This window comes from Manacus candei, unplaced genomic scaffold, assembly GCF_025592945.1.
Source record: "Manacus candei isolate 608988 ecotype Guabito, Panama unplaced genomic scaffold, ASM2559294v1 h1tg000052l, whole genome shotgun sequence".
Classification (NCBI taxonomy): domain Eukaryota; kingdom Metazoa; phylum Chordata; class Aves; order Passeriformes; family Pipridae; genus Manacus; species Manacus candei.
The window spans coordinates 3,778,922-3,793,479 of NW_026138100.1; the positions used below are offsets into that span (position 1 = coordinate 3,778,922).

At 39.1% G+C, this 14,558-nt stretch overlaps 1 long non-coding RNA gene across 1 annotated transcript in view; it reads left to right on the plus strand.

The window, feature by feature from the left end:
• Positions 1 to 10,251, plus strand: part of LOC127477399 (uncharacterized) — a 40,261-nt gene extending 30,010 nt beyond the window's left edge. The window contains exons 2-3 of the long non-coding RNA XR_007906939.1: positions 7,433 to 7,475; positions 9,601 to 10,251. This is a non-coding gene — a long non-coding RNA (uncharacterized LOC127477399). The remainder of the gene's footprint in view (positions 1 to 7,432; positions 7,476 to 9,600) is intronic.
• The last annotated feature ends 4,307 nt before the right edge of the window (positions 10,252 to 14,558 follow it).

A 14,558-nucleotide genomic window follows, 5' to 3' on the forward strand; every position in this document is an offset into this window, starting at 1 on the left:
AGAAAAGGGAAGCCAGTAGAACAGTATGGAGATTCTAAAAATGTGTATACAGCTTTGGTGTCAGATCTGGTCCCAGATTCTTTAATATAGAAACTTAAATCTGCACTTATTCTGTTCTGCAGTACAGCACAGCCCATAGAGGTTAATACATGTATATTTCCCAGATATACAAGCTCAGTAAAACTCTACTAAAACGTTGAAGATTCATTATAGCAGTTTCTCTCTCTATGTTTTCCTATTAATTTATTTTTACCCAATCCTCAACTAATGAAATATATGAAGAGTTTGCCTATTAAACAAAAAGAACCACTAGTGGCTTGAAAACTTCTTAGCTTATACTGTTGTTTTTTTCTTTTTTATTTCAGTTAATGTCAAATTTTTTAATCTGACAGAATAAGCCTGTCAACCATCTTAGTCAATTTAAGAAAGTAATGAGACAAGAAGAAAAACAAATACAATGAGAAAATGTACTGCATCATATTAAGAACCAAAAAAAAATGATCAGTGGAAAGTTCATGTTAATCTCATATTTTTAATTAAATTACTACGTTTAGATGATTAAATCATTATATCAGCATAGAATAATTCAATTAAATTTGATTGTGAAACCTTAAGGGGAATTATTTTGTGTTTATTTTTAATTTAAAAACACAGAAACAAAAAAAAAAAAAAAAAGAATTGAGGAAGAGTGAATTTTCTTTCCATCCCACACATCCGTTAAAATACCTTTCAGCAAATTTTAGGAAATTACTTTTGAAAAATCTTGTAAACACAGGCAGATGCAGAACTAATTAGTTGATGTGTGATGCAATGGTCCTGAACATGTAGAGGATGTACAAAACATCTGGGATTAAAAGACTTAGATCACATGAATAACTCTGGCCTCACACGAGTAACTCTGGCCAGTTCAATTTCCATAAAAAAGAAATACTTAAGATTGCTGTATAAAAATAAGAATAGCAAGTTGAAGCAATGTAGAAATCCCATTATGACAGGTTGAGAAAGGGTCATTAGGCTAGCTGAAACAAAGTCTTCAAGCTTTAATGTGAAAACAAAGTAACTGATTGAAGAAAACTATTTTCACATACACAAAATGAGATTTAGTCAGTATATTTAGCTAAGCTTTTGGCAAGTCTCACATTAATGGAGAACACTGGTGATCTCACAGTTATGAAAGAGGTATACTTACTGAAAAGTTGATCAGCTGAGTACATGATACCTAAATTGCAAACATTCAGACCTCCTTGAACTGTCAAGACTTCAGTGCAAGGAGTTCAGTTTTGTTCATTAGCCCCAAAGCTGAAATGGCAGCACATAATTTCAGTTAAAAAGATATTTTATCTGATTGTGAGGAAAAAAAGCTCTGGTGTGGAAAGAAACCACTATGTGCAGTTGCTGAAATGAAGACTAAACAGTCTACACAACTAGCATAAAAGATCCATGTTATTGGGAAAGGGGAGTTTCATGCTCAGTTTTGGCATCAAATTAAATTCACTTCCATAAAGCATATAAAAAATTTTTTTCCATCCACTCCTGGCATCTCTAGTGAAAGTGACATATGACATAAGCAATTATTGTGACAATCTGTATTTGAAAAGAGACTCTGACAAATTACTCTCCAAAACTTTTAATTGCTTTTTAGTACTTTGGTAATAAGCTAAATCCAAATCACTGAAAGAAGATTTTCCAGTTGTGTAAATATTTGTATGATTCATTCTGCAAATAAAACAGTGGTAAATGGGAAAGTCTAACTTTCATTATTTTCTATTCAAGTAATTAAGCAATTCTATATAGTTAAACGTGACAAACACTTGGAAGAATTTTTATAGACAGCCAAAACCAGCATGAAATAATTTCTAGAAATCTAGATCTTTTTAATTTCCTTAAACTCCTAAAGATAACATAGCTGTTCTTCATATTGTAAATATTGTTCATACAATATTTAATATAATCAAGAGATTCTGGCATGCAGCATGCTGCTGTGAAGGATAACTCAATGGATCCTAGGGTGTCCATAATTTATGGACTAATGTGATTGGCTTCTAGTCACATTTGCATACCAGCCGTATTTTGGTTGGCGCATGCTCAACTAGAACTCAGCACGATTTATCGCCCTTAGCTATTGTGTGTTATATGTCTTCCCAGAGACCAGCTGAAGCCAGATGGAGCAATCAGGACCATCACTGGTGTCTACTGCCTAAGCAGAAAAGGGGCAGGGGGGATACACACCATCACAGGGGGTGTGAAAACAAAACCTTCCTTACTGCATTTCTCTGCCAAGTTCAGGGATGAAACAAATACTTTGCATATGTATGTACTATATTAGTATTGTCAAACTGTTACTAAAACTCTGATAATTATATTTTGATAGCTTGCCTGCATATCAAAATTTTATTGCTGTTGATCAATAAATACTGGTTTCAGCTGCTCTGCTTTTAATATAAAACACCTGCATTCTCTAAAACGTCTTTTGCCAATGAAAACATCAAGACTTCCAAAGTAAGCTGTCTTGCCTGAAGATAAATCATGTTGTATTACACATTTACAAATACAATTTTACATTACAAAAAGTATGATTTAGAGACTGCATTTTCAGGCAAAAATAAAAATACATATAATCTTATTCTGTTTATTACAATTTATTGTAGCATTCAAAAATATGCAATCTTCAGGCATTGAATTTATATTTTGTCTGCATACTAAATGTTACTGGGTATTTTGTTTCTTAGATTAGCTACATTTGTTAACCTGGGCATATACAAGAACTAATTGATCTATATATATGAACACTTGCTGGTAAATGCAAGAACAATTTTTGGGGTTTTTTGTCTTTTATAAGATAAGAAATATATATAACAATTATTAAAATTGTTCGCTGTTTGACCTGAATCATACAAGTGATGTTGCAAAAGTAGGAGGAGTAGTTGTTAAACCAGACTGTTGTGCAGCTATTGGGAATGACCTTGAAAAGATGGAGAAATGGACTGACAGAAGTCTCATGAATTTCAGCAAGTAGAAATGCTGAGTTCTAGCCTTAGGGACAAATAACTCCAGTTATCAGTACAGGCTGAGACTGGTTGTAGAGCAGTTTGGCAGAGAAGTTTATGGTGGTGCTGGTGGGCACCAAGCAGAATCAAAGCCAGCAATGTGCCCTCATGGCTAACAATGACAACAACCTGCTGGGCTGCAACAGGAGAAGTGCTGCCAACAGGTCAAGGGAGAAAATCCTTCCCTTCACCCAGTTCCACTGGTACACATCAGTGAAATGGGTTCCTGAAAAAATTTTCATTTTTTCAGAAGAGTGCTGAGCTCACTGAGATCCTCATTTCAAGGCAGCAGTGGATGTGTTGGAGTGAGTCCAGTGAAAGGCTACAAAGATAAATAAGCAACTGGAGTATATGCCTTAAGAGGAGAAACTGAACAAGCTGGAACTGTTCAGCCTGGAGAGGAGTGATCTTATTAATGTGTATAAATATTTGATCGGGGGAGTAAAGAGGAGAGAAACAGAATCATTGAACATCTCAAGTTGGAAGGGACTATAAGGATGATTGAGTCCAATTACCCACTTATTGCAATGACTACCTAAAACTAAACCATATGACTATGAGCATTATCCAGATGCTCCTTGAACTCTGACAGGCTTGGTACTATGACCACTTCTCTGGAGATCCTGTTCCAGTGGCCAACCGCCCCCTCAGTGAAAAACTTTTTCCTTTTCCCCTGAAGTAGCTTTATTCCATTTCCTTGTATCCTATTGCTGGTCATAAGAGAGAGGAGATCAGCACCCTCTTCCTCTGCTGTCCCTCTTGAGAAAGTTGGAGACTGCGATGATGTTACACTTCAGCCTTCTTTTCTCCAAGCTAAACAAGCCAAGTGACCTCAGCCGTTCCTCATAATTCTTGTCCTTGAGACCTTTAACCATCTCGGTCCTTCTCTTTTGGACGTGTTCTAATATTTTGATATCCCTCTTGTATTGAGGTGCCCAAAACTGCACCCAGCACTCGAGGTAGGGCTGCACCAGCACAGTGCAGAGCAAGGTGAAACAATCACCTTCCTCAACCAGATGGTGATGCTGTGCCTGATGCACCTCAAGACATGATTGGCCCTTTTGAATATCAAGGCATAGTGTTGACTCATGTTCAATGTGACACTGAACTGGACCTGCATTTCTCTTTCCATGGGGCTGCTCTTCAGCTTCTTGTCCACCAATTTGTACCTGTAACCAGAATTGCCCCATTCCAGGGGGAGAATCCAGGATTTGATCTTGTCAAATTTCATACGCTTGGTGATTGCCCACCTCCCTAGTTTATTCAGATATCTCCATAAAGTCTCTCTACCTTCAAGGGAGTCCACAGCTCCTCCCAGTTTAGTATTGTCAGAAAAATTACTTAATGTACATTTGATTAAATGTTCATGATTCTTCTCAGTGATGGCCGGTGACAGGACAAGAGGCAATGGGCACAAGCTGAAATATAGAAAAAATTTCCAGTTAAGTGTAAGAAAATACTTTTTACTTTGAGGGTGATCAAACACTAGCAAAGGTTATCCAAAGATATTGTTGGGTCTTCACATTTGGTTATATTCAAAATCCAGTGGGACATAGCTGCGAGCAACCTGCTGTAGGTGATGACCCTGGTTTGTGCAGGAGGTTGTATTAGATGATCTTCAGAGGTCTCCTCCCACTTCAATCACTCTGGGTTTCCAGCTTGCAGTTAAAATTATGAATGGACTTTATCAATTTAAGGTATGTTTCTTTAGTTGGAGCACTCAAAACTTTATAAATTTTTAGAGGTCATTATAGTTTTTAAATGGACCTCTGAATATCATACAGTCGAGCATCCCACCATCTGTACTCTTTACCTTGATTTAAGGATTATGTAAAAACACTGCTATATGCAATAATAGTTCTCAGAGCAACTGAAATTACAGTCACCATTGGCCATTCTGCTCTGCACTAGATATTAAATAAACAACTAAAAAGCTCAGAAGAAAAATTGCAAAAAAATAAAATTCGCTTTGTTAGTCAAAATAATCTTGAATAATGTGTCTCTCTCTTCATCTATGATCTGACAATTAGGTTTTTGGAATAAATTGAACAGAAAATAATTTTCTTATGTGGATATTTGCACAGTCATTCTCATTTAGTGTGCAAATTATCTATATGATCTATGGTGAGGCTTGGGAAGCTGGTCAGTGCCTGAACCACCAGGTAATTCCTGCCTTGTCAAGTGTGGTAAGCAGGGTTTATAAGAAAAAAATAAATAGAAAACCAAAAAATACTGGGGAGTGGGAGAATGGGCAAGGCAGATTCAGCATTATAAGGTAGAAAATAGAAGAAAACAGAGAGCAGAAGATGAATAGCAAATGGAATGGATTTAAATAGGCCAGAGATAAAGGAGGATCAATATTTTCAATGTGCTGCTAAAAGAAAGTTGAAAGAAGTCTATCAGTAAGCACATGATGAAGTGTTTTCCTGACAAGACAATGTCCTAGTTAATAAAAATGCAGAATATCCAACTTGTGAGAAGGTTACTATCATATTCACCACAACTCAAGAAAATCTATGCACGGTAGAATGCTCTGTGATTAACAACTCTTTTTGTGAAGGTGTCTGGAGACAGACAGTTATGTATCTGCACTACTCTAAGCTGTAATAAGGGAATAGCTGTATTCAAAGAACAAAGCTTGACATTTATCTTCTCTGAAAAAAAATAAAAAGATTAAAAGCAAATAGGGTTTTGGTTTGTTTGTTTTTTGGGTTTTTTTGACAGCATTGAAACTTCTTCGTGATTAGCTAGAGAAAAATATTAAATATCACTAAAAGGTCATAAGAACTTCTGTGGTCTGAAAACTAGGAGGAGCACAAATTGATAAAGAGATTTGGACAAAAGTATTTTAAAAGTAATGTGCTAACAGATGACATTTTTTTTGGAAAGAAGGAACTGATAGAGATGCGGAAGTATAAATTGCCTTTCATTTTATTTTGAAAAAATCTTTGTACAGAAAAGAAAAAAAAACCTGTCATGAATCCTCAAGTACTTTTACTTGAGTAAATGTAAATAGTTGGTATGAATAGAAAATCAGCTTTTCTTTTGTTATAAAAAGTGACATTTCTCAAATAGTAAATCAACACTTCATAAAACCTCCATCCCCCTTAGTCATTCAAAAATTACAGAACAGAAATAAGTATTTTAACTGTCTAATGATAATTTCATGGGGTTTGCACTGCATAAACATTCTTTGTATAAATATAAGCTCAACAACTTCATATTTTGATTGTAGATATAAGGATGTTTTGACGTTTTATTCTCTACAATTTAGTTCAGGTTCATCTTACAAAAAAAGATAATTTTTATTTTTTCAGAGATTCCCAGTCCTTTCTGCTTTATTGAAAAATTCTTCTTTCAGAGAGAGGGGAAATATCTTTCTTTTTTTTGAACTTTGCAGGCAGAGATTTTAACTCTAAGCACTGGCAGTTGCTGAAGTTTAAAACCTTTGAATTAAATCTGGTTAATACAGAGAATAAGTTAAAAGCTGCTTGATTCAGTTTGGTAGGGTTATTTTATTCAAATAAATGTATTAAGTCAGAATTTATAAAACTGTTAGACAAAAAATGTGTCAAAAGCCTATAATATAACTTTTTAAACATTTTTGCCAGTGGATTTCCCAAGAAAATGGGAAGCATGAAGAAACTTGTATAAGTCTGTAATGATTAAGATAGCAAGATTTCTTCATGGCAAGTGTTTTTAAAGCTTTGAACTCAAGACCTTCTCAAACATTTTCCTTTCATTTTTCTTTAGAAAAAAGTCCAACAGTTCTCCATAAATATCAGTTCACATCTTCATTAAAACAAAAAGCAAAGAAGATCAGAAGAGCAAATTATTAAACTACTAGATCCTTTGCTTAAATTCCATAAATCTGCTCAGCTCCTTTTTGAACCTCAAAATACTTCCTCTTTCCATGAACTCCTGTGGCAGGAAGCTTCAGATATTCATGACCTGTTGTATAAAACCATACTTATATGTCTTTTGGAATTACTATCTATCAGTTTTACCAATTGTCCCCAAGTTCCAGAACTGTGAGAAATGGTGAGTAACAGTACCACTGTCATCTTATACAATACTTTCATGGGTCTGTAAATCTGTTATCATATATCTCTTCAGGGTTTTCCTTTGTAAACCAAAAAACCTAAGGTGCTTATTCTTCCATGACTGGTGAAGATTCCTCCAAAGTGTGTTAAACTGATCATGACTTGAAAATACTAACTCCCAATGGTCTTTAAATGGTCTCTCAACAGACTAAAACCCATTTTGCTAAATAATTTTTGCAGAACTGACTGACTCCTATTGCTTTTGCATAAAATTGATAAGACATGAATTAGTTCAAAGGACTCCTGCTACCTAGATAGGAAAATGTTATCTCTATTTTTCAGATGGAGAAACTGAAAAGTTGAAGAGGCTTCCTAAGGCCACAGGGTAAGGTAAGGACAGAGCTGGTGCTTCAACTCTCCAATGCCTGTCTTCTAGTCTAGAATTATAAATGTCAAACATCCTACACAGTTAATGCATAGTGAACTTATGTGTTATTAAGAAGTATCAGACTAACAACTCTGGAGAATAAAGTTTCATATTTATACCTAGACTAGGTACTGTACAGTTTTTTTCAAAAGGTCATTAGCTATAGGTGTAAAAATGACCCAGATCAAGAAGCGAAGTAGTGATCGAAGTATTGATTTTGTCCCGGACTTCCTACAGGTTCTGCACAGCAAATATCCAGACTTTCTTCTCAGTTTAAAAGTATGATACCAAAGATTATTTCCCCTGTAATATTACATTGAAAAGCATCAACTTTTCAGGAAAGACGTGAAGTAACAAAAGACGTGAAGTAACTGAAGTACACAGAATGTCCTCTTGGTAGAATGTGAGGAATCACAAGAGCCACTTAATCAATGCTGCTTTCACAGAAGGTAGGCTTACTGTCACACCAAAGCCAACTCAATTTCCCCATAGGAAAATCCTTAATCATTGGTAATCTTAATAACAATGAGCAATCATTATATAGTATACTATTGTAATTGCTAATTGTTATTAAGATTACCAATGGCAACCTGAGCACTACTCTTTGTTTAAACGTAATTAACTCCAATATGAGAATGAAACAAAGTGAAAAAACAGCACCTATAGGAAACAAGTACTTGCAGAAATGAGTGCAAAGAGACAAAATTTACCATCTCTGGAACCAGATAGAAATTGATGGACTGTATTTTAAGAATAATATTTAAAAAAAAAGTACAGAGGAAAGAACTTGGAAAAGTAAAAGAAATGAAGTAATTCTTGTTCTACTTCTGGCCACAGGAAAATGAACACCTTGTTGTGCCACTTTTTGTGAAACAGGGAGTTGCATTTTGGTATACACAAAACAAAATAGGTGACAGGAAAACATGGTTCTACTTGTCATTCATAGTTTCAGGCTATTAAAAGGTCATATTGAAAGAGAAAGAAACAATTCTATGCCAGGATGCTCATGCTTTGGCAGAAATATTGTAAATATGGAAGTACTGTATACAATTTAACAAGTACTGAAATAGAGGCTGGATGGTTCTTTCTCCTTTCTATTGGTCACCTTCAGGATGGTTTGTCCTTCGAAGTATTTGAAAGAACTGACTCTACAGAAAAGTATGTTCATATTTTTCTTAAGGAGTCTAAAAAGCCACGACTTAAACAATCTTTTGTAACTGGTGAAAAATGTACCTACATTGGTCTTTGTAGAGCATCATACAAGCTCTCCACATGGACACCACTTCACAAATGTAAGGTGACACATGTCCAGAGCCAAAGATTGCTATTTTCCTTTAAAGAAATTTCCTGAGGATAAGGCGGTCATTATGGTCAAAATCCAGTCACTAAACAGTTTTTCAGAGAGACATGTCAGAGAGAGAAGCAACTGTTCCTTTAGTAGTGAATCCAAAAAAAATCCGGTATAAAGAACTGCTCATAGACTTTTGGATCTTTGAGCAGCAAGGTTTATTCAACGTTGGGAGCAAGCCAGCTCGCAATGGACAAACTTACTCGACTTGAAAGTGCAAAAGCAAACTATTTTATACACTTAGGATACATGGTTACATCATTTAACATACATATTAATAAGCAGGCTAGTCTCTGGGCGGAGTCTTTCCAAACATGCGCAATCTTCTATTGTGGAGGTCTTCTCCTCAAGCCTTCATGGACGTCTTCCTCAATTTGACCTCTTCAATTAGGTGACCTGAATTCTTCAAGCTTGCAAAATCCTGGCTCTGGGCCTTCTAGGTCTTATTCAAACGTCTAGTTTACCTAATTTATTACTGTGTGTGTGTACTACTCCTATTCTTTCTATAATAAGGCCTTTGGTCCACTGAGCAGAACAGAACATGATATTAACCAGTGCTCTTAAAATGTTCTTCTAGCAAAACAGGTATTGGGGTTTCTTAGCAGGTCAAGATATCTCAGTTAACTCTTTTAGGCATGGTTCCTGTCTCAGCAGCCCCACTGCAGCCTCACTGTGCCAGAGGCTGGGCAGGGCAGAACAGGCTCCCCTGATGTGCTCCTATGCCCTGACTTACAGGGTGGTTGTGGAGGTACTCGGGGGCTGACACGCCAAACTGCCCCTCAGCATCCAGAGATGTGCAAGAGTTTGGAAGAAGAAAAAATCAAGGCTAATAATGAAAGAGTAGACACAGTGCAAGTGTGCAGTAGATAATGATTCAAATTCTAAAAACTACACCACAGGAAATTGCCTCTGTTGCTGAATTATTACAACAACATATGATATCATTAAGAATTTTTCATTAAGGACTTCTCTGTGAGCATGAGTGCAACTTGATCTTGCTTAGTCTGTGGTATTTAATGAGTTACTCAATTATTATACCAGAGTCTGTTAAGAAAGAAAAATAAAGTGCTGAAGGTCTAAATTGTGCTGACCTACATAGGGAACCCCAGGCACCTACAGTCAGAATGGATTTATGGCCATCGGTTACACTGGCAACAGCTTTCTCCTGGTTTTTACCACGTGGCATGTTCTTCCTCAATATAGCATATCATCTTTCACAGGCTTACTGTGACTCTCCTGTTAATGTAATAAATACTTTTTCTTATTGTTGACTAGAACTCTTTATTTTGTCTTCTTATAAACCATGCCATACATATGGATTTACATCCTATATTTAAGAATACTTTCTCCTCCTGATGAAAATTACTTTTGTGTTCCTGAAACCATATCTTCAACAGAGAGAAATAACAATTCAATCACCCTTCATAGGTGTCAATAAAAACAGAATTTATCATGAGAAGAATTTCTTTTGTTTAAAGCAGGTGCTGTGCCACGACCCGGGGGGAGAGGAAAAGGGATCGGGCACTGCAAGAAGGGTTCAGGACACAGTAGAAGTCTCGTGGAGCAATGCCAAATTTATTGGGGGAAACAGTAACTTATAAAGGGTAGGTTCAGGGGTGGAGTTTTGGGCTAGGGAGGAGCGTGGGATTGACAACTGGGGAAGCATGGTGATTGGGCAATTAGGTAAGGAAGGGAGGAGTTTGTGAATCTCCGGGGAAAAGGACCAATGGGAGCTACCTCTGCACTGCACCAAACTCTAACCAATGGCAGGCAGAGGAGCGGGAAAGCAGGGAAAAAGGCGGGAAAACTGTGAAGGGAAGAAGAAGACAATATGGAGGATGATTTTTCAAAAACAACAACTGGGGTACAAACATTCATATAACAATACAACAACAACTGGGGAATAACTGGGGATAACTGTCCAATCCATAATAGTGTCAAATCCGGTGTCATGGAGTAAAGTCCAGTAAAGTAAAGCCTTGTCCGGTGTTAAAAGTGTCACTCCGGGCTATAGATCTTTCTCCAGGCTTGGTATTCGTCCCACTCTGCCTTGCGTTCCCCAACATCTCCCCCTTCTTTGTTTGCTTGAGCAGCAACGATGTTGGCAGTAACTGATGAAATCAGGGTTTTTCTTAAGAAAACAATCAGACAAGGTAAGACAACACATAACGAAACTAAACCAAAAAGGGCAATGAGACATAATATAATAATTTTTCGGGTCCAACTGGGTAAATTTGGTATTTGTAGCCAATCGAAGAGGTTATCGAGTCCACTGCCTCTGTCTTGATGAATTTCCCGGACCAAGCCTTTTAATCGATCGATGCTTTGGTGAATGGATTCAGCATGGTCCGAGAAATTCATACAACACATGCCCTCGAACTCCTGGCACCCGTGACCGTGTGCCAGGAGGAGGAAATCGATGGCGGCCCGATTTTGTAAACTCACCTCTTTCAATTTCTGGGTGTCCGCCAGCAAGCCCTCAATTGCCTGGGTTGTAGCATTAGCTTCCTTGGTTAGCCAACAACCAAGGTGCGTGAGCAAAGAGAGGGCGTGTGCTGTCCCTATCCCGGGGATAGGGAAGGACGCCCAGAAATTCTTCACCCTGGACCATATGTGAATGTTAGAATCACAGTCCTCTGGGAAGGGCAGAGGAGTGGGCCAATACTGCGGCTTTCCGAGATTCAGATGTGGCGCAGGGAGGGAGTTTTGGAGTCGAATCGGTGCAGAGATTGTTTGGGGTTCTGATTTAGCTTTAGGGGCGACAGGCTTGGACCCGGGGAATCGGAGGGGTGCTCCCATTGAAAAGGAGAGGGATTTCTTAACTCGGGTTTTTGGGAAAACGAATTGATTTTGTAGGTGGAACTTTGCCGGGTTGAACAAGGCTAACTTTCCTATTGTGCAGGGTCCTCCCTCGGGGTAGGCTCTAATGCCTGGCCATGCCCGATCCCCGCACAATAGGAAATATCCCTTTGGGAGTTTCATGTTCCTAGGAACATGCTCTGTAGGGATGGTTGTAACTATTGAGCCATTGCACCACGGCGAAGTAGATTCACGATAAAGGGGGTTATTAGCAGTTACGTTATGGGGAGTAAATAAAACAGCTTGGGTGTAACGATGGAAAATAACGCACGCTGTGGTCGGGAGTGAACCTATCAAATCAATTTCTTGAAAGGGGATATCAATAAAATTAAGGGAAGCAATCGTTTGGGCAAGGTTAGGGGAATTGAGTGGACCGGCTCCTTTGTTTCGGGTTTGGGACACGAAGGAGCTCCATTCTCTGGGTGTGATGGGAACTCCTACAAGACAGGTACGAAATGGGCTTCCTGCGCTGGCCAAGGCTAGGCACAAGGTGTCTGTGCCAGTAGCCTTAGCCAGCGTTACCCACAAATTCTCTCCTGGCTGGCTCATCCACTCTCGCAGAGGTGACGTGTCGCTGAGAGGGACGAGCCCAAAGATGACAAGGTTGGAGATGATGAAGATGTTGAAGAGGCGGAGTGGATGCATGCTGTCTTCCGGTGTAGTTCAGTCGCGATGGATCTTTATCCTCCTTGCCGGGACCCACCTTGGTCCGTCAGGACCTGAAATACACGCGTAGCCCTTGCCCCATGTTATCAAGGGGAAAGGGCCCGCCCATGTCTCGGTCAGCGGGTCCCGGTACATGATTTTCGCTTTTTGGGAGGTTGAACTTACAACACTCGTTCCAAAATGACGGTCTGCTGGACTTCTGTCTGTGTGGGTTTCCTGTTCCTCCAGCAAATTCAAAAAATTTAAAACATACATAATTTTGTCTAGTTTTTCCTGGGGGGAGAGGCCAATACTCCCCCTCTTTTGTTTTTTGAGTAAATTTTTGATATTTTGGTGGGCACGCTCCACTATACCCTGTCCCGTGGGATTGTGAGGGATCCCAGTGGTATGGTGTACTCCCCACTGCTCAAAGAACCGTTTCGTGTCCGCAGACACGTAGGAGGGCCCGTTGTCTGTTTTTATTTGTTTCGGAACTCCCATCCTCGCGAATGCGGACAGAAAGTGTCTTTTGACATCACGGCTCTTCTCACCAGGATGCGCGGTGGCCACGATCATTTTTGAAAAAGTATCTATAGATACATGCACGTATTTTAGCTTGCCAAATTCAGGGATGTGCGTAACATCTGATTGCCAGATTTCTAACGCCGAGAGCCCTCTTGGGTTGGTCCCCTCCGGGGCGACTGGCGTGATAACCTGACAATCAGGGCACGTTTTCAAAATTTCCCTGGCTTGAGATAATTTAAGGCCAAATTGTTTTTGTAGCGATCGCGCATTCTGGTGGAAGAACTCGTGGGAAATTTTTGCTTGTTGGTACAAATTGGGAGTAACTACCATACCTGCCAGATGGTCAGCAAGTTGGTTTCCCTCCGCCACAGGACCGGGTAGAGCGGTGTGTGACCTGGTGTGGACAATGAAAAAGCCGAATTGCCTATTCTGAATTAAGAATAATAATTTGGTTAGTAGTTCAAACAAGCTCCGATTGGATACTTCTTTTAAATAGGAATTTTCGATACGTTTGACCACACCAACAACATAGGCCGAATCTGAGACAATGTTGATCGGCTCACCACTGAAAATTTGGAAAGCCCGCACAACTGCTGAAAGCTCTACGATTTGGGGAGAACCTTCTACTTTGTGTATGTCATATTGCCAATCGTTATTTTGTCGCCAGATTATTACCGCATTACCAGTTCTCCCAGAGCCATCGGTAAATATTGTTTTGGCATTTTTTATAGGCAATTCTGATTGAATAATTTTTAATTTTAACGGAATTTGAATTAATCTTTGGATAAATGGACACGCCGGGAGATGTAACCGAATTTCTCCCGGGTAGTCTCCGATGGCAATTTGGAAATCAATTGAGGTTTGCAGCAGTTGGTCTAGATGTTCAGAGGTCAGCGGGAGGTAGATAAAATCTGGTTCCTCACCGCTGAGCTCTAAACATCTAGTGCGACCTTTTAATACTATTTTGCCAATCATTTCCGCGACGGTGGTGATCGTCTTACCGAATTGGTGCGGGAGGAACATCCACTCCCACAGACAGAAGTCTTTTTGACCGTTGGTGAATTGGCCTAGAAGGCCAAGGGGTTGTCTCTCCTCTCTGATAATTATTAAGGAGGATGGCAGTCCCTCCATCCTCCTATATGACTGTCTTTCCTCTATCTTTTTTTCGACAATGGATAAGGTTCTAATTGCCTCTGGTGTTAGATGGCGGGGGGAGGACAGGTCAGCGTCTCCACGAAGCAGCTCAAACAGTGGGTGCAGATCTCCGGTTGTGATCCCCAGCACAGGTCGGATCCAATTGATCGCACCCAGTAGCTTTTGGAGGTCATTCAATGTTTGGACTCTTTTGTTAATTTCTACTGCTTGAGGCCGAATGGTTTTTTCTGTTATTTTGAGTCCAAGGTACCTCCAAGGTGATTCCCTTTGAACTTTTTCAGGGGATATTTCCAATCCGTTATCTTTTAGAGCCAGGATGGTTGAATTTAATGTCTCGTTTACAGCCAATTGAGATTTGGCACAAATCAAGACATCATCCATATAATGGAAGATGATTGATTGTGGATGCTGTTGCCGAATTGGACGCAACACTTCTGCCACAAACATCTGGCAGAGTGTTGGGGAATTTTTCATCCCCTGGGGAAGCACCTTCCACTGGAACCTGCGGT